This window comes from Sus scrofa, chromosome 2 (genome assembly GCF_054392235.1).
Source record: "Sus scrofa isolate SSC_HxYL_T2T_F1_AM1 chromosome 2, Sscrofa_HxYL_maternal_Yorkshire_Landrace_v2.0, whole genome shotgun sequence".
Taxonomy (NCBI): domain Eukaryota; kingdom Metazoa; phylum Chordata; class Mammalia; order Artiodactyla; family Suidae; genus Sus; species Sus scrofa.
In genome coordinates, this window is record NC_139384.1 from 153,852,329 (window position 1) to 153,872,746 (window position 20,418).

The 20,418-nt window shown below is 56.9% G+C and overlaps 1 long non-coding RNA gene across 1 annotated transcript; it reads left to right on the forward strand.

Moving 5' to 3' along the window:
- Nucleotides 1-96: 96 nt before the first annotated feature.
- LOC110259521 (uncharacterized) lies at nt 97-13,198 on the forward strand. Its single transcript, XR_014838936.1, has 3 exons — nt 97-303; nt 5,839-5,956; nt 8,897-13,198. It is a non-coding gene; the product is annotated as an uncharacterized LOC110259521 (long non-coding RNA).
- Nucleotides 13,199-20,418: the final 7,220 nt, after the last annotated feature.

The window sequence follows — 20,418 nt, forward strand, 5'->3', positions numbered from 1 at the left end:
ATCATCCTCTCCACGCCACAGCTGTGAAGCCCCGCAGGTGCCCCTCGCGCTCCCGCTCAGGTGCACTGCTGACCGGCCCTCACTTCCCCGCGGCGCATTTTAAAGCTGAGTCTGCGGACGGCTCGCAGCTCGGGGTGAATCGCAGTTGCCACTGAGGCTTGGGGCTGGGGAGGCAAGGGCACGACCCTGTGCCCAACACGCGCGTGCTCTCCTCGCACGTGCTCTTTATTAAGCTCTGCAGACGTAGATACGGATTATTCCCGTTTCACAGACGAGGAAACTGAGACTCAGGCCACACAGGCGGTAAGTAGCAGCGCTGGGATTCGTGTTCAGGGCCTCGCTGGCCCAGGCTCTCGCTGTGACACCAGGCTGTACCCCCAGCCTCTGACGGGCCCTGAGGTTGGAGTGTGGCTTCCACGGGCAAAGCCCGCGTTGGAGCTGGGGGGTGGGAGCGGGACGTCTCCGCTGAAAAGCCTCCCAGGGAGTTGGATGCTGCTGGTTTCTAGCTTCTCCACCAGCACAGGAGGGGAAACCGCCCCCCCCCCGCCCCCCGGCCCCGGCCGGCTGTGCTGAGTCATCCAGGGCCCAGGAATCCAGGTTTATATTCACCCTCAAGCAGCCACCACTACAGGTTCACGGCTTTACTTGCTCCTGATCCCCGAGCACCCGACTCAGTCCCCGGCCAGGCAGGAGGTAAGGCCAGGCCACCAGGCTGAACCGTCGTGGCTGGGCACCCCTCCTCCGGCCCAGTCAATGGCTTTGTGGGCCGGACACTGGTCTCTACCTCAACCCCGCCTGACGTCAGCCTGGGCCTGCTGCCAGGGATCCCTAAATCGCCCGGCCCCTGGCATCTGAATCTGGGGTCTCGTTCACCCTGCCAGCCGGCGGGTTCCTCCAGGCCTCCCGCAAGGGGCTCCTGCAGGTGTATGTGTGACACACGTTGTTCACCAGGCTTCTTCCCGAGGCTCAGAACGGTTGGGCTGAAAAGCCTGGGCTCAGGGGAGCAAGAATCCTGCGGCGGCCCCTAGGTAGGCAGGCTTGGGCCAGGCCCACCCTCTCTCTGAGCTCACTTTCCCTATGGGTAACCTCTTCACGGGCTTGTTATGAGGATGATGCCAGGTGATGTAGAGAAAGGGCTCTGTAACGGCCGATAGGAGGAGTGTGGCAACCCCCATGGCTACTGCCCCTCCCCCGCCACCAACTGCCCCTCCCCCACCGATACGGCCCGTTACTGCCCTCCCCCCTCGCTACTACCCCTCCCCCACTGTTAACTGCCCTCCACTGCCCCTCCCCCACCGTTAAATGCCCCCCACTGCCCCTCCCCGCCACCAACTGCCCCTCCCCGCCACCAACTGCCCCTCCCCCACCGATACTGCCCGTTACTGCCCTCCCCATGGCTACTGCCCCTCCCCCACCGTTAACTGCCCCTCCCCCGCCACCAACTGCCCCTCCCCCGCCACCAACTGCCCCTCCCCCACGGATACTGCCCCGTTACTGCCCTCCCCCCTCGCTACGGCCCCTCCCCCACTGTTAACTGCCCTCCACTGCCCCTCCCCCGCCACCAACTGCCCCTCCCCCACGGATACTGCCCCGTTACTGCCCTCCCCCCTCGCTACCGCCCCTCCCCCACTGTTAACTGCCCTCCACTGCCCCTCCCCCACCGCCAACTGCCCCTCCCCCACCGTTAACTGCCCCCACTGCCCCTCCCCCACCGATACTGCCCCCGTTACTGCCCTCCCCTTCGCTACTGCCCCTCCCTCACTGTTAACTGCCTTCCCCCCATTGCTACTGCCCATCAACTGTGCGCCCCCCCACCAGGTGAGGCTGGGCCTGGGGCCGCCATTCTCGGAGAACTCGTCCAGCAGGCTCTCTGCATCTCTGTGAATCTCGTGGCAGTTTGTAAGCAGAACTCAGCCTCCCAAACCACAGTCACGTGACCCTGTGGGCCCCTCTCGAAGCTCCAGCGGGAAGCCGCCTCTGCAGACCTTTGTCTTGGACAGACTGGGATGGGAGGATCCCGGGGTCAGAGAGAGCTGCCTGGTGGTCTCGGGGGCAGGAGATTTGCCACTGTGATCTGGGGCACGGGGAGTAACCCCAACTCCAGGCTGGGAGCTACCATCCAGGGAGCCCCTGCTTTGTAGGCAGCGTGTATTCCCCATTGAACAGCCTCTCACCCCTGGCGAGGGTAAGTCCAGCTCTTCGTTCTGTTTACAGACGGCAGGGCAGGGGCTCAGTCTTGGCCTCAAGTCATTGAGCTCCTAAGGGGAGGCACTGGGATTCAAACCCAGGTCCGCATGACTCCAGAGTTTGTGGTACGCTCGGCACGTGCCATCCCCACCTTAGCTCTGGCCCATCACCATGACCATTTACCAAGCGCTTGCGAAGCGCCACGTTCTGAGCTAAGCACTCTGTCTGCTTTTTCTCACTTCACTTTGACAACAGCTCGCCCAGAGAGATTCTGTTACTGCTCTTCCTATCTTAGAGGGCAGCAAAGAGCCCCTCAGGCAGAGGGTCTGAGCCGGTTAGCTTGGCTCCTTCACCGTCACACTGGGTCCTGGGGACACAGCCCCCGTGAATCTTCCATAACAGTGCTTCACCTCCAGGAGCTCCTCTGCTCACCGCAGGGCCCTGGCCCTCCCCCGCCTTCTATTTGGAGAGCTCCTTACCCCACCTGTGTCCTCACCTCGGCCTCTCGGCCCCTGGGCCCCTGGGCCCCTGGGCCAGGCCTGGCAGAAGTGGGCCCCTGCTGTCAGCTCCGAACACCTAACTGCCCATCCCTGCTGCCTCCCAGCCCTTGGGGAACTCCCCCCTAATTGCATCTCAGGCTGGGAGGCTATTAGCCTGTGATTGCCTCCCCGGGGCTGCCTCTCCCTCTGGGGACCTGCTCTCAGCTTCTACAGGGGGTTGAGGTGATGTAAATCCCCAAGCCACTTGGAAGGCCTGGCCTCCTCAGCACCCCAGCACCCAGTCCTGGCTGGGCTCTTCCCAGGGAGCTGGGTCCCCTCCCTGTGGGGCGGCAGGAGGGACTGCCCAGCCAGTCAAGTGCAGACACACCCACCTGTGCGAATGCCATGGGTGCTGCTGGTGCTGCAGGACCCTCAGACGGAGGCCCTTCCCAGGGGGTGCCCCAGTCTGCCTCCCGCCCGCTGCCTCCACTTCCTGCCTGGATCGCACGGTTGGGGGCAGGGGCGAGAGGCCAGAGGTTAGGACCGCTGAGTTGTTGTCCTGGCTCAACCCACCCTCCCTCGGGACTGTGGGCAAGTTCACTCCACACTCGGGATCTCGAAAATAGGAGGTCCGTCCGCCTGGTGATCGCCCAGCAGCGTCTGGCCTGAGAGACGGTACCATTTGGGTATTCCTAGGGTTTTCCTTCCACCAAAGTCTAGGGAATGCTAGGTCTGGTGCCAGGCATTGAGGATTCTAGAAACGCAGGTTCCTGCCCTCACAGCCTCGAGACGGCAGGGGCCAGGCCAGTCTGACACAGACAGATCACAGAGAGAATGCACAGGCCAGTGGTGCCAGGAGCGCCCACAGGAGGAGACTTTTCTAGCCTCAGAAGAGGAGGGAGGCTCTGAGAAACTGGCTTTGGGCTTTCTGAAGCCTCAAGAGTGAGTGAGAAGGGCAAGGGTGTGGCCCTGGACCAGCAGAGGGAACAGCGATGGGAAGAGAGACTCGGGGCTTGGGGCAGGGCTGTTAACATACGGGCTGGACTCGCAAGGAGGCCGTGTGGGCCTTGCTGGAGCATTGGGACTCGACTCGGAGGGCACCATGCAGCTATGGGAGGATGTCGAGAAGGAGAGGAAAGCGGCTGCCGTACGGGGAAGGATTGGGGGCCAGAGGGTGGGGGTGGGAGGCCTTCCAGGAGCTTCTCACGCTCTGTCTCACCTCCTACCTGGGAACAGCCTCCTGTCCCCATCGGAAAAGAGGCAACACTTGCCTCTTCTTCTTACCTGTGCCCAGACGGTCCCCCCTTTCCATCTCCCCAGACACACACACACACACACACACACACACTCTCTCTCTCTCTCTCTCTCTCTCTCTCTCTCTCTCTCTCTCTCAGCCAAACCGGCTGCAGATCCTCTTAGAGGATAGGGGAGAGGTTGGGCGGTGACCCAGAGCCCTGCGCCCTAGGAAGGGGCCAGAAGGAAGGGGCTGGATGCCCAGCTGATGCTGCCGTCGGGAGGAGCACAGCCATAGCCCTCCTCGTGCCCTGGGGGGCGCTAATCTCTGCCTGAGCCACAGAGCATGGAGCTTCCTCTTCTTCCTCCCCTCCCTCTTCCCCCACCCATCATGGAGCCCGGAAGGCTCAGTGTGTGTGTGTGTGTGTCTGGCAGTGTGGCTGTGTGGTGTGTGTGGGAGCACAAGGAAGGTGCCATCAGCCCTGCCATGGAGCCGCCACAGGAAAGTGAGCCCCAGGGCCGCTCAAGGCTCAAAAAGGATTTCAGGAGGCTTCAGAGATGAGAGAATTAAAGTTCCTGCCACAGCCTCTGCTGAGCCTGAAATCCTGGGCCCCAGCTGCCCAGGGCACGGGCCAGGCCAGGCTCACCGTGGGCTCTGGGCCCCCCTCCTCCCTGTCGCCGGCACCCCAAGGCTGCCTCAGACACCTTCCCAGACGGGCACTTACGTCAGGTGAAGCGCCCACCCCAGCGCCCAGGCAGGCAGGGTGCCCTTTTCCCCTCAGCCCCCCACCCCGTGCCTCTCCCAGGCGCCCCCCGTGGGTGCGGGTGCTGAAGCCCGACTGCAGCGAGCGCTCCGCTCCTGACCCTCCACCAGCAAAGCCTCCGCGTCTCTCCACCTCCACAGCCTTCACGGCCCAGGCCCCATCCCTCTCGGCACTAGCTCCGCAGGCGCAACCCACCCTCCCCCATCTCCCTCCCTCCCGAGCTGCGGCCAGACAGGTGTTTTTAGGAGAAGAGACAGGCCACCGTCTCCTCACTGCTGTCCTTCACCACAGGCTCCTCATGCCCTGAGGATAAAAGCCAAACTCGCCTCGTGGCTTCCCAGGCGGGACTCACCACGCTGGCCTCGGCCCCCAAGTGCCACCCTCCCCAGCCCCATTGCATAAGGAACACAAGAAAGCCTCCTCTCCAGTCTGGGGGCTCCCCCCTCGGGCACTCTGCGTGACAGGCCCCAGGAGCCCAGCCCCTCTCCTGCATCGTCTCCCAGTCCTCCTCCTGCCAGGTCTTGGCTCCCGGCACAGCATAGGCACCCCCTTTGGGTTCCTAAAGCCGCCCGCCCTTCACCTGTCACTGCAACTGTAAATACACTGAACCGTATCGCTGAGAACGCCGCGTGCTCTGAGTGCGCGAAGGTGTGAGCGAAGTGAAGCGAAAGGAAGGCGACGACCACGTCTTGGGACGCAAGAGCCAAAGACACCATGACTCCCGCCACACCCGCTGCGTGCCCGCTCCACTGCGCTAAGTGGGTCTCCTCTCCCTCCCCCAGGGACCTTCAGGAAGGGACATTACTGCTCTCAGGCCTGTTTTACAGATGAGGAACCTGAGGCTCAGCAAGAGTCATTTACCCAAGGTCCAAGAGCCAGAGGCGGCACGGCTCGGTCATCCCAAGTGCTGCCTAGAGGGTTCGAGGTGGGGGCCTTGCATTGTGTAAAATGCAAATGAACCCGAAAAGGCCTTTGACCAGCTCCAGATCCTTCTGCAGTCCTGGGGAAGAGAGGACCAGAGCCCCCTTCCTCTCCCGCACGAGAAGTTCTGCTTTTCTGGCAGTGGGGTAGAGAGGACCTCGTGGAGAGAGAGTCTCCCCACCCTGGAACCTTCCGGGAGCGGTAAGGGGAGTGAGTCCATCGTGACCCATCCTTGCCATTCATGTCTCTTGCAGAAGCGGAAAATCCGGCAGGTCCCTGCTCCGGCCCCGCATCATCTGGGCAGAAGGTAAGGCGCTGCATTTAAGAGCAAAGCAAATTTGGTTGCAGAGGAGATGAGATGTCTTTGTCAAGGTGAGTGTGTCTGGGAGGAGCTGGGAGTGGGGTGGAGGGGGGGATGGGGCACTTTGGGGGGGCTGCCAAAGGGGGAGTAGGGATCTGGAATTATTAGACTGTTGATTATGTCCTTCTGATTGTTAATGAAATTCTTCACCTTGGATTTCTGGACTGGGGGAAAGCTCCCGGAGCTCATTTTCCCGTTGATGAGAGCAAGAGAGAGGGCAGGAGGGGGCAGAGGACTCTCAGCTTAGGGAGAAATTAAATTCTGCCTAAACAAATGGGACAGGACAAGCGTGGCCACTGCCATTTGGAGGCAGAGCCCAAGGTCCATTGTGGAAACGGGATGGAGAGTCCTGGGTGGGGAGGGGTCCGGCAGCCTGACGTAGGCAGCGGGGTGCAGCTCCAAGGGTCACACAGCTGGCATTATTGGGTGCCTTTCACACGCCACCCTGAGGAATGCGCGTGTATCCTAACCACGAACCATGCCCGCAGCCCCTGGAGCTAGGTGCTGTGGTCGCTCCCGTTCTGCAGATGAGGCACAGAGCAGACAGAGGCTTGTCCAGGGACCTGGAGACAGGGAGTGGAGGCCCCCGGCCCCAGCCCATGCAGCCTGGCACCACCACCAGTCCTTTGAGACCTGATGGGTGCCCAGCCCTACCACTCCTTCACCCACTCTCTGAGCCTCAGCTGCCCCACCGGTAACACGGGCCGATAATCGTTGTTACCACAAAGGGCTGTTGTTAGGAGTTAATGAAATAAAAAATTAAATGAAAAAAACAACTCAGCACAGAAATAGTATTCTCTTTGGAGCTTTGCTCTCTGCCTCCCAAAGTGGGTAGGTGTCTTTTTCTTACCTGGCTGGCTGAGCCCCATGACATGGAGGCAACGTTCCAGGCACAGGGGATGTGACAGTGAACAAAATGGACAAAAATAGCCCACCCCCGTGGAGTGTCCATTTAGTGACAGGAGGCAAACCATGGACGAGATGGATAAGTCAGTTACAGTGCGTGGTAGAGACAAGAAACGCAATGGAACAAAACCAAGCAGTAAGAGGAAGCGAGGGAGTGAGGATGCGGAACTGGGACTGAAATGGGGTGGGCGTGGGTGGTCCAAGAAGGTCTTGCTCCCCTGAGGATGTGACCTCAAGTGCAGGAGCGAGCAAGCAGCCATCTGGGGGAAAAGCATTCCAGGGAGAGGGAACAGCCACTGCAAAGTGCAAAGGCTCTGAGGTGGGACCATACCTGGTGTGATCCAGGAAGAGCAAGCAGGCCAGACGGGCTGCAAGCTGCTGCATTAGCAAAGGTGGAGTCCTAGGAAGTGGAGTCGCAAAGGAACCGGAGAAGCGCAGGTCACGGGGGCTTTGTTGGCCTTTGCGGGGACTAGCTTCTATCTGAATGAGATGAGTAGCCGCCGGAGGGTTTTCGTCATGATCGGATCTAGGTTTTCAAAGTATCACTCTGACCGCGGTGCCCAGAATAGACGGTTAGGGTCAAGGACCGGAGCAGAGAGGAGCGTTAGGAGGCTCTCGCGGTAACCCAGGTGAGCGTGGCCGGTGGCTTCGTTCCGCGAGGCAGCAGTGGAGGTCGAGCTAAGAGGTCTGCCTCTGGGCGCCGTGCGGTGAAGGCCGCAGGATGAGCCGAAGGGTAACAGGCGGGCGGTGTGGGGGGAGGGCGATCCCCAACCATGCCGAGGGGTGGTCTTCTCCATCCGATCCGTCAGTTCCCTGCAGACCCGACCCCCATCCTCCCCGACCTCCTCCGAGACCCCTCAGCGCACAGGGCTTGTTCAGGATCTTATTCAAGATCCACTCCTTCCCGCCCCGTCTCCTTCCACTGCCCGGCTTGGCCTTGCGGAGCCTGGGGGGGCGCTCAGTGCCAGCAGTGCCAGCAGCCTGACGCAGAGCGCACGTCTGCCCCCTGGCCTTCTGGGCCTCCTACGTCCTCACGTGGCTCGGGAGCTCCGGTCACCTCTGCTGTCCCCGCAGCCCGGCCAGGTCCCTGCCTCCCTCCAACCTCGGTGCTCCCCCTCTTGCTCCCTGGACCTGGCCTCGCCCCCTGCCACACGCACCAGTCAGCTCTTGCCTCTCACGCAGCCGCCTCCCTCGCTCCCCTCAGCCGGAAATCCTTCCCTGACGTGCTGTCTGGATGAAGCCCCACCCCAGCCCCAAGCCCCGACCATGGGGGCAAGTTCACGGTGCCCTATGTGCTTGTTTATGAAAGCCTGTCCACCCCCCTGACTGCAGCCTCCACAAGGGCAGGGCCCGCCTCTTTCCCCAGAAATGCAATTCGCCGAAAGAGACTTGCAGTGGGTTTGACATGGACCCTTAGGCTTCTGGTAAAGGAGCTTTTATTGCCCTAAAGCCTCGGGCTGCCAGGTAAACGCCTGGCACCCAGCGGGTGCTTGACACATGCTTATGGAAGGAGGGAAGGAAGCAGTCTGTGAATGGGAGCTCTCCTCCAAGACTTGGCCATGTGACAACTTTTCTGAGCCTCAGTTTCCCCATATGTGAGGATGGGACTTTGAGTCCTCACGTCCTGAGTCCAGGGCGTGTTCAGAGAGTGACCCCCCAACCCCCGCATGTCCCACCGCAGCTCCTCCCCCACGCCTCCCACCTCTTGTCCTCGTCCCTCCCCGCCGCCTCCTGCTCCCAAGGACTCCTGGTGGTGGCATCGTGGGGGGGCCTCCAGTTACGCCCGTTCTCCCCCAAGAGCCCCCAATTCACCACTGGTTACATAGTGATCCTGCTGAACTTTCCCAATGGATGATAAACACAAAATTAAAATGACTTCCTGGAATATTAATGTAGTAAATGGCCCTATTAAAAGAAAGAAAATACAGCCGAGAAAATTCGCTTTGATGTAGCGTTTCTGCAGGAGGCTCATTTATCTGCAGCTCAGACTCTCGAAATGAGATTCTGAAGCTTTCTCTGATGTCTCTTATTTTTCCCTCACCCAGAATTTAAACAGAAAATAGAATCACAAGCTGGTGTCATAAAAACGTGGGCCTTGTCCCTTTTCAAGCAAAAAGCAACTGAAAACAAGGCCCGGGAAGTGTCCGTCCGCGGATGGCGGCTGCCCTTCACCGGCTCCTGCGTCTGGTCCGCTGAATTAGGCCTTTGCCTAATTTCTGAGGCTGCGGGGCCGCTGCTGAAATTAGGAAAAGCGACGCAGGCGTGCAGGAGGCTGGGTCTCAATAGCAGAACACCGTGCAGGTTTGGGTGCACTTGAAATCCCGGTTGTCAGAACTTTCTTAGACAGAGCCCTTCACGTTTCTGAGCCTCAGATGCCCCATCTGTACGGGGATTCCAGCGCCTCGGCCACAGCGCAGTCAGGAAGCTTAGATAAACAGCTGGTTATGCCGGACGTTGCTCAGTGTGGCTCTGGTTTGGTACTATTATTACAAATAATAGTTTGTGTTGTTAGAGTCGGGCCTGGACCGAGATGCCACCCCCCCAAAAATGTTCGCTCATCCTGAGGCTGGGTCATGTGCCCCCTCTGGGCAGCCCCAGCCCTGAGCTTCCGCCACCCCGCACAGGACACTCCCTGCCCCTCCCGGGAGCCTGCGGCTGGTTCGGGGCTGCTGGGGGTCTTGTTCGTGACTCTGTGCCAGGCCCTGTGTGGAACTTGGATGTCAGAGTCAGAGCCAAGGCACTGGAGGCTGACGTCCTGCTCCCCTACCGTGGTGTGAAGATGTGACAGGGCCTGGGTCCCTCCACTCAGCCACTGCAGCTCAGAGGGCCCAGCATGCAGACGGCTGTCCGTCCAACTCCCGCAGGTCTGGCTCCCTCGTCTGCCCCTCGTCTGGCTCTCACGTGGCCTCTGAACCCCCTCCTTCCTCCCTGGACTCAGGCGGGTACCAGACCAAGTTCCTCTGGTCTTAGCTCCCCCTGCGCCCTTCTGTCACCTGTTTCCCTGCCATCTGTCTCCTCCCCTGGATCAGGCCCTCGGGGCGGGTGGAGGAGGCTGCACAGCCTCTGCCTCAGCTGAGCCTCCCTGGGTGCTCCTGCCTAAGCCTAGGTTAGGCCCGCGACAGCCCCAGCTGGGCAAAGCCATGTCCCTGCCACCTGGAATCCAGGGTCTTCTGGCCCTTCCCTGATGCCAGAGGGGCTCAGGACCCCTATGCTGGGCCCAAGAGTGCAGCACCCCACCCCCCGGGCAGCCAGGGCTTTGTCTGTTCCTGAACCGTTCACGTTTTAGCATTCTAGACCCAGCTCCAGTCTCTCTCTCTCTGACACACACACAGTCACACAACCAGCACTCTGATACCCAGTCACATAGCCGCTGCTGTCCACAGGCACAGGCCCCCTGTGGACAAGGCAGGAGTCGGGGTGGGGGGGGTCTGTGGAAGATCAGCTTGCCTGCTGGGGGCACTGTCCTCCGGAGACCCCTCCCCAGCCCGCCCACGGCCCCCTAGCAGGAAAATGAGAAGCTGGATCAGAGGGGTTAATTTGGGGAAAAGCAGCAGCTGCTGGAAACAGCGAGGGCGGGCCGCGGGGCAGGAGCTGCTCCTGCTGAGATAATGATTGTGAGGGATGCTGGGGGGGCACCCGCACCCCCTTCCCAGCCAGCACCCCCCAACCCCCCGCAAGCGCTCAGGCAAGTTGTCTGTTTGGGCATGCACACGTGCTCACGCGCACACCCGGAGGGGAGCATTCCAGTCATCTGTGCGTCAGTCCCTGTCTCTTGCACACGACTATCTGGGCACTGTGCTCGGAGGCCATGACACGCGCACACACACATGGCCATGCATTTCCAGCCTCTGTGTGGCAGAGCTGACAGCAGGCCAAGGGGACCCCGTCACTGTTGGAGGACGGAGGAGGGCTCCCCGGAGAGTGAGCAGAGAGCTGGGCACTCCTGCCCGAGCTCAGGCCCATTGCTACCCCTTCCTGGCTCCTCCTACCCCCGGAGGCGCCACCTCCCACAATATCAAACACAATAAAATGCAGCCAGATCCCACGTTACATGTGATTTGTGTATCACCACATGAGTCGAGCGGCTTGGCAGTTGGCACGATGTCCCATTTCGAGGACATATTAAGCTCTCATTACTTGGGAGGTCTTCACGCGAGTTCTGCTCGTCTGCGAGGAACGGGTATTTTTCAGCAGAACCCTCAGAAGCCTTAGGGCCCTGGGTCTCAGGCCTCTAGTGCAAGATGGGAAACAGGGCCTGGGGCAAGGGGTGGTGGCTGCGGTATAGGCGGAGTAGTGCCATTGGGCAATTTGCAATTGTTTGCAAATTGATGGCCCACATGGCTAGACCAGGGACTTACGGACGGGAGACCCTCTGAGCTCAGGACCCAACTTGGTCTTCAGTCCCTGTCTCTTGGAGCCAAGGGATGGCTAAGGGGGGTCTCTGGACCCAGCACCTTGCGCTGAGACCCAGACCACGCCCAGACAGCTGTGTGTGCGTGCGTGCGTGCGCGCACACCCAACACGAAAGAGCGCTTAGATACAGGTCCCAACACACGCACAGGCAGGAGCACGCCCTCACCACTGCACACATACCATAGCAACTGGGCCTCATCCACACACCCAGGTACACACACTCCCCACCAGATGGCCCCTAGACGCTAATTCACGGAGATGCACCCCCAAAACACAAAGACCCACCTGGAGTGGCTCAGAGGTTCTCCTGGGCAAAGTCATCTGTGGTTCTTGGGTCCACACAGTGAGACGGACCCAGGCACATGATTACAGAGACCCATGTCCACACGCCCCTTCCTCTCACGCCCACCCACGCTTGCTCCGTCCTGTCATGGGGAGACAGAGCATCCCAGTCCCCCAGAGCCCAAGGGGCCTGATTAACAGGAAATTCTACGAATGCCAATTAGAGCAAAGTTTACTGAACAAATTGTTTGCAGTTGTGCCCCGGAACCATCATGAATTTTAATCTTGCGTTGATTTGCCCTGATGGGAGTTTGCAGATGCCAGGGCGCTTTTGCCTCCTGTTCCTCCCCGTCCCTCCCCAGCCCATCTGGGAGGAGCCCTGGGGGCAAGTCGTCAGTTTCTGCTGGTCCAGGGACCCCAGCCCGGGACTGGCACCCGCAGCCCAGCTGGAGAGTCCAGAGGTACCTCGGGCAAGAGCTTTAGAAATCCATGGGTATACCCTGGGGTGTGGCTGAACAGGACCCGAAGATTTTAAGAACCCCAATAATCTGGGAAGGTGCTGGGGGCCCTGGCGCTTCTTAGGCCAGACACAAAAGGAAGGACACCAACAGGGAAAGATACACAAACGAGGCTGAGATATAGACGTGGGTGCAGATGCTGTAATAGTCCCAATACCACCATGGCGAATCTAACTTCCAGTGTGCGTATCACCTGAGTGCAAATGATGTCTGACCAAAGAAATGTGATTGTGTCACCTGTCCCTTCTACCAAAGCCTCTTTCCAAACCGCTTCCCAGTTACCCACTCCTTCACAAAACCCTTGGCTGATCTGCACCACTCATCTCCCACTGTCCCTCTGTTCTTCAACCACTGTCAGCCCCCTAGGAGGAGCCTCAGGGCCTTTGCACATTCGGTTCCTTTGTCTGGAGGGGTTTACCTAGTTAACTCCTATTCATCCCTCAGGTTGCAGTTCAAGTCACTTCCTCGAGGAAGCTTCTTTGACCCTCTGCCTGGATAAGCCTCCCTGCCATTTAATGCTCTCCTGTTCCTTTCATCATTCACGTATAAGCTCCATGAGAGTAGGAATGGCATCTGATTTGCTCAGCCCTGTGTCCCTTGCACTTAACACAAGGCCTGCCATATAGTCAGCTTTTGCCATTATGATGATGTGTAACAAGCGCGCTAAAAATTTAGGATCCTGCAGCAGAAAGTATTTCCTGCCAACTTACTGGGTTTTGATTCATCTGGACTAGTCTCTGCTGAGCTTGGCTCTAAACAGTGGATTGGCTGTGGGTCTGCTCTGTGCATCTTTCATCCTTGTTGGACTGGCTGCTCCCTAGGCTTGATCTTCTGCAAAAGGCAGGAATGCAAGAGAGCCCCCTTGGCCAAAGAACGTCCTGAGGCGGGGGTGGTTCCAGGGAGGGAAGAACTGGGATCCAGAAATACTGTGGTGTCAGGTTCCTTCGTGGCTCAGCGGTGGTTAGGGAACCCGAACATGCTCCATGAAGATGCAGGTTCGATCCCTGGCCTCGCCCAGTGGGTTAAGGATCCGGCGTTGCCATGAGCTGTGGTGTAGGTTGCAGACTTGACTTGGATCTGGTGTTGCTCTGGCTGTGGTGTAGCCCAGCAAAAAAGAAAAGAAAAGAAAAGAAATACTGTGGTGTGTGGAGTTGAGTACTGGTCTGGCTAAGCATTGTGCTAAGCACTTTATATGAGTAAATTTATTTAATCCTTGAGTCAACCCTGTAAATATTATTAACCCCATTAAAAAAAAAAAAAAAAAAAGACCTACACAAAGTAAACAGTTCAAACAGGACCAGCTCTACTCAGTGAAAAGTAACTCTTCTCCCTCCTCCCGCCCCGGCTCCACTCCCCAGAGGACTGCCCCGTGGGCTTTCTGAGTCGGTCTCTGCACATCCAGCACGTTCGCGCACGCACACGCGCACACACACGCAGGAGAGAGCCCTTGTTAAAAATTCAACTTTGTGCATACTGTACTAAACTCGTCTGCATCTTGGTTTTCTTCTGTTCTGCATTTTTGCTGCTAATCAATAAAACGTCCTGGAGCTCCTTCCTTCTCCGTCGATGTGCTCTACATTGTTTTTGCCACTTCTCTTCATTTTGCAGATGAGGAAACTGAGGCCTGGATAAGCTAAACTTGTCTAAGGTATTACAAGCTCAAAAGAGGCAGGGCTGGGGTTGAAATGTAAGTCTACCTGACTTCAGAGTCTGGGTTCACGCTGCTCTAACATGGCTCAGGGAACACACGAGTTCCCCGGCATGGCCAGGGTTAGACCCAGAAAACCTCTGGGCTCCATCTGGGGACTCTCTCAGAGAAGAGGGGTGGCAGTGGGGGCCCTCATGGTGCTGGGCCCACTAGAGTCAGCCAAGGGACCCACCGGCACAGGACCCCAGGAGTTGAGCCCTTGGGCCCAGGCAACCTCAGACCACCCACACATCTTGGCAGCCCAGCACTAGCTCTAGGCAGGGAGTCAAGCCTCCGCTTCCCTCCACTGCCCGCGCTGGGGGAGGAGGTCTGTGGCGGGGAGATGGGGGCCACGGGCCACTCCTAGCTCTGTCTCCAAGCTTTGGGGCAAAGCCACGTCTCCATGTCTGAACAGGGAAATTAAGTCCCACCCCCTCTTTCACCGGGTGGCGGGCAGGCCTGCTGGAACTCCGTGTGGATGCAGCTGATTGGAGGTGCGGGGGTGGGGGTGGTTGCCCAGAATCCAGCCTCCTCCCTCGGCCCAGGTCCCTGGGCTGCAGGAGATGGGACAGGTCAGCAGCTCACGTGCCACTTGTGCTTCTTCCTGACTCTGGTGCCCTGGGCTCCACTGAGAATGGTTATAACAGGAGTTCCCATCGTGGCTCACTGGTTAACGAATCCGACTAGGAACCATGAGGTTGCGAGTTTGATCCCCGGCCTCGCTCAGTGGGTTAAGGATCCGGCATTGCCGTGAACTGTGGTGTAGGCTGCAGACGCGGCTGGGATCTGGTGTTGCCGTGAACTGTGGTGTAGGTCAAAGATCTGGCGTCGGATCTGGCGTTGCTGTGGCTCTGGCATAGGCCAGGGGCTGCAGCTCTGATTGGACCCCTAGCCTGGGAACCTCCATATGCCACAGGAGCGGCCCTAGAAAAGGCAAAAAAGACAAAAAAAAAAAAAAGAAAAAGAAAAAAAGAATGGTTATAACATATTGAACTCTTACTATGTCCCAGATGTGGGCAAACCTCCCTCCCTCAACTCTCCTGACACCTCTATGACGTTTACACGACACAAAATGAGGCCCGAAGAGGCTGTGTTCTAGACCCAGTGGGTAGAGGGGGGACTTGAGGAGGGCCCCCACCCTGCTAGCTCCTGAAAGAGCCCACTCACTGGTCTTGCTGCTTCTCCTTTCATCTCCCTCTGTAAGCCATTGGTCACTCAGGTGCCAGAGAGATCATCGAAAACTTAGATCACTCCCCTTCAGTAATTTTCCATTGCTCTTAAAAATGAAAAAAAAAAAAAAAAGAAGAAGAAGAAGAAGAAAGAAAGAAAAGAAAGAAAGAAAGAAATTGCAGCACTATTTGCAGTAGCCAAGAGTTGGAAACAACCTAAATGTCCATCGACAGAGGAGTGGATCAAGAAGATGTGGTACATATACACGATGGAATATTACTCAGCCATTAAAAAGGAAAGAAATAACGGCATATTTAGCACCATGGATAGACCTAGAAATTATGCTACGTGAAGTCAGTCAGACAATGAGATACCAACATCCAGTGCTCTCACTGACATGTGGAATCTAAAAAGAGGACACAACGAACTTCTTTGCAGAACAGACACTGACTCACAGACTTTGACAAACTGACGGTTTCCAAACGAGACAGGGTGGGGGTGGGGGGATGCCCTGGGGGTTTGGGATGGAAATGCTATAAAATTGGGTTGTGATGACTGTTATACACCTATAAATGTAATAAAATTCATTAAGTTGGAGTTCCCGTCTTGGCTCAGTGGTTAACGAATCTGACTAGGAACCATGAGGTTGTGGGTTCAATCCCTGGCCTCGCTCAGTGGGTTAAGGATCCGGTGTTGCCGTGAGCTGTGGTGTAGGTTATAGTCGTGGCTCGGATCCCCCGTTGCTGTGGCTGTGGTGTAGGCCAGAGGCTACAGCTCTGATTAGACCCCTAGCCTGGAAACCTCCATATGCCACGGGTGCAGCCCTAGAAAAGACAAAAAAAAAATTCAGTAAGTAGTTAAAAAAAAAAAGAAAAAGAAAAGAAAGAAAGACAAAAAAAAAATCCCGCACCTTCCAAGGCCCAGCGTGCCCAGGGCCTCTTGACCCGTGGGTGGGTGGTCAGTCTGCAGTCCCCTCGGAGCCCTGTCGCCCCGCTCTGCTCTCGGCCAGTCCCCGCTCCCTGAGAGCTTATCTTCCCCGCAGTTCCACAAACAGGTGTCCCTGGCCGGCCTGCCAGCCTTGGCTCTTAGTTCTGCTCTCTTGGAGAATGTTAAATGCAGGATGCAATGCTCGGGGCACGGCTACGATCATTTCTTCCTTTGCGTGTTTGCCAGTTTAAAGCCTGTCTCCCGCTCTAGACTCTGGGCTCGGTGACAGCGGGGTCCGCGTGTGTTTTTGTTTGTCGTTGCAGCACAGCGCCTTGCGTAGGGGCTGGCACAGAGTCTGTGCTGGGTAAATACGCATTGAATGAACTCATGGTGGATGGATGATACCAGCTCCACAGCACCTTGGAGGGCGGGGTGTTTGGGAATTTCTTAATTACATAAGAAATATGTCTGTGTATTACCAGCTCTCACGTCGGGGGTGCACTGCGATGCCTCATGCAGCAGGTGGACCCCAGGGAGAACTGCAGGAGCCTCCCCGCCTCATGTTCCCTCCTCACCCTCAGAGCTTCTGTGCCCTCCCCAGCTCCCTGTTCTGCATGGTACTGTCCCAACCTGCCTCTCGGGTCTGTGTGCAGCATTGCTTCCACCCCCTGGGGTCCTCCTCTGGGGTCTTCAGCAGGGGAAACCCCCTGCCCCCAGGCACAGCGGAGGGGGGCCGGGCCTCGTCTAAGGCTGGCTGCACCAAGGGGAGCTGGAGGGGGATTCAGGTGGTTGGCACCTCCAGCTTCAGATAAGGCTTTGGGGACGATCCAAGCCGTGAAGGCGATTTGGACGCCAGCCGTGGTCTGTTGGGGCTGCGGTGGGGAAGAGCGCAGAGTAGATGCCCAAAGACCATCAGGCCCAGTCTCTAGACCATGCCTTCCCCTTCCCACCCAAGGCCCAGCCTGCCACCTGCCCCTGAGTCCCGTCTAGGCTGTCCCAGTCCTTGAGAGGACAGACCTTTAGAAGAAGCTCAAGGGAAGGGCAGCCATATAAAGGGTTCTGATGCCCCAGTTCCAAAGTTTGGGGCAGGGACATTCCCGACACCAGCAACAATCCCCAAACACCAGCTGGGTGTCCTACAATTCCATTCAGTTCTTTTTTTTTTTTTTTAATTTTTTTTATTTTCCCACTGTACAGCAAGGGGGTCAGGTTATCCTTACGTGTATACATTACAATTACATTTTTTCCCCCACCCTTTCTTCTGTTGCAACATGAGTATCTAGACAAAGTTCTCAGTGCTTTTCAGCAGGATCTCCTTGTAAATCTATTCTAAGTTGTGTCTGATAAGCCCAAGCTCCCGATCCCTCCCACTCCCTCCCCCTCCCATCAGGCAGCCACAAGTCTCTTCTCCAAGTCCATGATTTTCTTTTCTGAGGAGATGTTCATTTGTGCTGGATATTAGATTCCAGTTATAAGTGATATCATATGGTATTTGTCTTTGTCTTTCTGGCTCATTTCACTCAGTATGAGAGTCTCTAGCTCCATCCATGTTGCTGCAAATGGCATTATGTCATTCTTTTTTATGGCTGAGTAGTATTCCATTGTGTATATATACCACCTCTTCCGAATCCAATCATCTGTCGATGGACATTTGGGTTGTTTCCACATCCTGGCTATTGTGAATAGTGCTGCAATGAACATGCGGGTGCACGTGTCTCTTTTAAGTAGAGTTTTGTCCGGATAGATGCCCAAGAGTGGGATTGCGGGGTCATATGGAAGTTCTATGTATAGATTTCTAAGGTATCTCCAAACTGTTCTCCATAGTGACTGTACCAGTTGACATTCCCACCACCAGTGCAGGAGGGTTCCCTTTTCTCCACAGCCCCTCCAGCACTTGTTATTTGTGGATTTATGAATGATGGCCATTCTGACTGGTCCATTCAGTTCTGACTCTATCAGGAAAGAGCATCAGATTCCACAGGTTAAAGACTCAGCCACCAAGACTGACACGCCCCCCAACCCCACTTCAGCCACCAGTCAAAAATCCCTGTGCTGTAGATTGAAAGTTCCAATGCCCACTTCTTCCAGTTCAATTAATTTGCTCGAGTGGCTCACAAAACACAGAGAAACATTTTACTTGCTAAATTACCATTTTTTAAAAGTAAAATGATACACCCCAGGGGCTGTCCGGTGCAGAGATGCGTGGGGTAAAGGAAGGAGGCAAAGCGTGGAGCCGCCCTGCCCTCTCCAAGCCGGCGCTCTCCCCAGATCTCCCCGCATCCCCCAACCTGGAAAGCTCTCTGCACCCTTCCTTCGGAGTTGATCTGGAGGCTTCTTTGCATAGGCATGATTAAATTACTGGTCACTGATGATCAAACTCAATTTCTAGCCGTCTCCCCTCGGTGGAGGCCATGGGAGGGGGGGCAGTGTTCAGGGGGTGGGACTGAAAGTTTTGGCCTTCTAATCACATGGGTAGGTCCCTTGGTAACCAGCCTCATCCTCAGGTGACCTGGGGTCTTTCCACAAGTCACCTTGTTAATATCACAAAAATATCTTTGGACTCTTACCAAGGGTTTTGGGAGCTCTGTGCCAGAAACAAAACAAAGACCAAATATATATTTCTTTTCCTTTTTCTTTTCTTTTTTTTTCTTTCTTGGCCTCACTCTTGGCATGCAGAAGTTTCTTGGGCCAGGGGCGAAACCGGCAACACAGCAGTGACCTGAGCCCCTTGCAGTGACAATGCTGGATCCTTAACCCACTGAGCCGCACCAGTGCTCTCACATATATATTTCCTATTATAAATCACATACCACGTCATGTCACCAGCATCTGTGCCACCTCCTCCTCATCTTCACCATCCTCGTGGCTGACTGTGCCAGGCACTTTACACACATCCTCTCAGGGTGGTGGCAGTTATGTAATTTGCCCAAGGTCACCACATTGTCTGATCGCAGAGCCCAGCTCTTAACCACAATACTATGCTTAGTTATAGTCTAGACCCATCACCAATCCCCAAAGGACAGCCTCCTACAGGGTGGGGTCTGCCCGCCTTCTGCTCAAGTAAGTGGCGCTCCCATTGAGCCTTCTGTCATTCTGATAGCAGAGGGCCCTTCCCGTCCAGGGAAGGTGCTGCAATTACCGTGGCCACCTCTGGCAAGAGGGAATCGAAAGGAAGATGGAATCATAGGATGTGAGAGACCTGATGGCACACCTCTCAGCTCCCTGGTGAACAGCAGAAAGAGGTCTGCCGAGGCCGCCCGCCCCCCAAAGAGCAGCCATCTCAAGGGGCCGTGTGGCTTCTCTCCATCCCCCTGCCCAGGTCCTCTCACTGGAGCCCGGTCTTTCGCAGCGGCCTCGTTGCCGCCTTGGTAGATTTCCCTTTTGAATTTCAGCTCTCTTACCCACAAGGCCCTGGGAGCCTCGGCTTTCTCTCGCTTCCCGTGTCTTTAAAGACAACTCTGCTCGCCCGAACCCCCGCCCGCCCGTTGGCTCTTGTCCTTTGGAGCTGTCTCCCTCCCTCTCTGCCTTCCTCGCTCCCTTCTCCCCCCCTGGGCATCTTCCTGCAGGGGGAGCGGGACCCTCAGAGGCCGCCGGCCCCAGGGGTCCCCAGGCCAGCAGGGGCCACCTGCCTGCCCTGGTGGCAGGCGTGCGGGGTGTGGGGCTTCTCTGGCTGCAGTGCGGTGCTTCCAGTTGCCGCTCCTCCCCCTCTCTCAGGGTTGCTGGAAGATTATTAGATAATTTTCAGATTTGGGAAGCGCCTTAAGCTCCTCGGAGGAAAGGTGGTATATGAGTATAATAACAGTAACGATCCTGCCTGTCAGAGCCATTGAGAAAATGAATCTTGTTATCCTCGGGAACCAGCGGCAGGAACCTCAGCAAGCCACGAGAAGAGAAAGCGTGGAGTGAGCTGGCCCGACCAATCTGAGGAGGGGAAGCGGCCTCCCAGGGGCCTGGGTGGCGATCAAGACACCCCTCCCCCGCCAGGAGCTCAGTGCTGGCTGGAAGGGGCTCTCAGAAAGTTACCCAAATTGCCTCTGATGCTTCACCAATTAAAATGACTTTAGGACAAGTTGAAATCAACTTAGGGAGCAAAGCATTCTGATTTCTGAGACTCTCCCAAGACAGCAGGGAAGGCAAGTGTCTGAGCAGGCTGTCACTCACTCAGGAGTAATGATGGGAAAATCCATCCCTGTAACGTGATTGAGTTTGGTGAATTAGCGGGGATGTTTACACTGCGCACCACAAGCCAGAGTCGGGTGGCTGGGCAGCCAGGTTTTTGACATGTGTGGCAGCTTTGCTCCTAATGAGGTTCTCGGACTCACCATGCGCCCTGGCTGGACTCCTTGTCGCTGACTTCAAGTCAGTCTGTCTCACTTCTCAAGCAAGTGGCTAAAGGCGGAGTGGGCTCTGGAGTCAGACAGGACTGGGTTTACGTTCTGGCTCTGACACCACCCACGCTGTGCCCTTGGGCAGAGCGCGGCACTGCCCCAGCCTCAGTTCTCCCACGTGTAAAATCCACATGGTGACAGCCCCCAATTCGTGATGCTCTTGTCAGGAAATGAGATGAGCT